Genomic DNA, 3,228 nt, shown 5'->3' with positions numbered 1-3,228 from the left:
GCGTCATCTGGCAACAAATGGAGAAGGTGAGCGTCGTGTTATGACAAGAAACGCATGCGGCACATCCTGTACCACCAGGTGAAATACGGTCACGAAGGTTGTAGGTCTTTCGTTGGTAACACCATCGCCTGTAGCAAAGCCTCGAAACAGTCTCTCCATACTGAGTACCACACTGCAAGCTCCATCAGCCACCATTTGTCCTCCAATCAACATTTACTGGCATCTTCGGTAAATATTGTGCACTACTAACTGTCGAATAACTCGAACTGAGTGATCAAACTCAACGAAATGAAAACAGACCAAAGGGACCACTGCAATATGTGTTAGCCTCTCTCTTCGGTCTTTGCCATTATGCACCCACTAAAGAATAATATCCTGCAGTGCCTATGTGTCATAGTAAGGTGTCCACTGAAACTGCATAACAACATACAAACGTATATTTAAATCAGCTTAGATATGAGCATATGGAAACAAAATTTACTAAGTATATTATATGTAAACTTAAATATCCTATTATAAGGGACTAAGTCCAACTGCTACCGCCCATATGCAGAACTAGAAAGAACAGCGTAGGCCATCCCCCTCCCAAATTTTCGAAACTTAAAAAACATATATTATATGTTGTATAGAACTTTTAACAATATATCTACTAGTTTAATGCTTGAAAGAATGTATTTCAAAACATGGGTTCAAATACTATTTTATGCATTTTAAATTTATTTTATTCAATAAAATTCTTTTCTTGTTCTTTCTAATTTTTGTTTGTTTTTGTAATTCTTCCATCTATTATCATATAAAAATATTTTAATTTTTATGATAATTCTTAATTGAATGTAATAAGAAAATATATACATAAAACTAAATTAGATTAATATTTGTTATGATATTAAAATCAGAATATATTAAATAAATTATTTATTAATATGAATATATCTTATATATTATATTCACTAATTTATTTTTAATACATATATTAAAAATATTAGAGAAACAAATTTATATTATTTATGCCATATCTTTTATAACGAGGATAAAAATTAGCATTTTACGCAAAAAATAATATAAATGAATCTTTTAAAATTAATTTTAGTTAAAACAATTTTAAAATATACAATTATTTTTTTACTAAAACTTTCAATTTTAATATGGCACTTTCAATTTTTTGTTTTCGACCCCCACTTTATAAGATTTTTGGATTTGCTACTGCTATTGCTAGTGGAGTAGCCGCTAGTCCATGTCATCTCTATGCTGTTGTGGCAACCCAACCAACCTGCATATACAAAACAAAATATATTCAGTTGCAAATATAACAAAATAGAAACCACATATTAAATTCGACAAAATAAAGACATACTTCGCAGCCAATGGAAACTGCACCATGTTCCTATCCCAAGGGTTGGGAACCAACTTGAAAAATTGTGGTGAATCTAAAAAAGCATACGTAGGATGCATCCGGCCAAGTTACCCACTTTTACATTGATAGCCATACACAGAGTGATAGGTTCAGGCAAGCAAAGCTAAACCCCAGGAATACTACCTGCTGCATCTCTTGAAATTGGCAATGAGTGGCATCCATCTAACATGTACTAAGGTACTTGACTTATTTGTCATCAGCAGCCCACCAATCAAGTTAATAATATAATGTGTCGGAGTACATCTGGTGCAGCGTTAATAGACATCTGTCTCAAGCAAGCCTTCAACCACATCATCTTAATGGTGAAAGACTCAACCTGCCACACACCCTCGCTCGACTCCTGACGTTGTGGCAACGCTCTTGGTGCCTCTTCAACCATCTCCCACGTGTCACGACTGCAACCTCCTACAGGCTTCCCATGCGTTCGCAAGTCAAGGTGATAAGCAATGTCATAAAGGGGGTGATAGTACATTCATCTCATGGCATGTGGAACAAATCGGTCTCTACACGTCATCTTTCGACAAAGGCCGATAGGAGCGAGTTGTGGAAGTAAAAATCTCGAGCAACATAGGCAAAACCAACCTCCTCCAAGTAAGGCATCAATACATCAGGAGGACCCTCTACTCCCGAGTCTCCATTTTTTCTCGAAAATAGGACCTGCTGACTATGTGTTATTTGGACATACATTAACCTTAATTTATATAATGACTAACAATAATACCTATTACCTAAAGCATCCCTAGATATACTACAACAATTAGCCAAAATACAAAGATTTATATATTAAATTTTATCTAATGACACTTATTATGTAAAGCATCTCTAAAAATATACTAACTCAATATTTATCTTATTTTATACTAATCTATAACGTATAGTCTAAATCTAACAATTTCTACCTTAAATATAAAAATCTCCCTAATCTATATATTTATAAATATATATTCCCTAATATATTAGAATTATCCTAAATTTATCACAATTATCTAACCAACTAACAATTATAACGTAATGAAAAAAAATTAAGTTCTAATAACCTAATCATCATCAATGTAACCTACAAATTGTATGTCTTCATTCAAACGGCTGATATCATTATTACTCTTGAGTTATTGCACCAATCTTTTTTGTTCTTTTCTCCTCTCTTCTTTTTTCTTTTTTCTTCCTTCTTTTTTTGGGTTCACTCTATCCAAATAGTAAAAATTTGAAAAATGACTGCAGAACGTGCTTGTGCTGCATGTGTTGTTATATAATGGTCCCAACTATATCGCACACAATGAATGCACTATAGCGTGCATTCTAATTTTCATTCTTTGATCAAATTAATTTTTAATGGTATTTTTTCGTCTATTATGATTTCTTTTTAGATAATGGTTAAAATGGAAAAATGGTAGTAGTTATAATTAGGAGTGTTCACCATGCAATTCGAATTAGTTTTGGAGAAATATTAATCCAATTCGAAATATATAATTTATTATACTTTGAATTAGATCAGTTGAATTTTTTATTTTTAAACTTGATCTAATCCAATCTAAACTATTGCGGTTTGAATCAATTCAATTTATTCAATTTAAAAAAAATTAAGATTTTATTATTAAAAATAGAAATAACTTTAAGTTGGCATGACAAATAAGTGAATGAATCTCATTTTATATTCATAAATATTTTTCTAAACAATAATATAATATGCAATAAAATAAAAATATATAACAAATTAAATATATTATATGAAAAATTTAAATTTTAATATTGTATCACATTTTGCAGTTTTGATTAGACTTGTTTGATTATAGAAAGTGGATTTAAATTTTAAT

Source organism: Arachis hypogaea, chromosome 7, assembly GCF_003086295.3.
Source record: "Arachis hypogaea cultivar Tifrunner chromosome 7, arahy.Tifrunner.gnm2.J5K5, whole genome shotgun sequence".
NCBI lineage: Eukaryota > Viridiplantae > Streptophyta > Magnoliopsida > Fabales > Fabaceae > Arachis > Arachis hypogaea.
Note: the sequence above shows the minus strand (reverse complement) of the source record.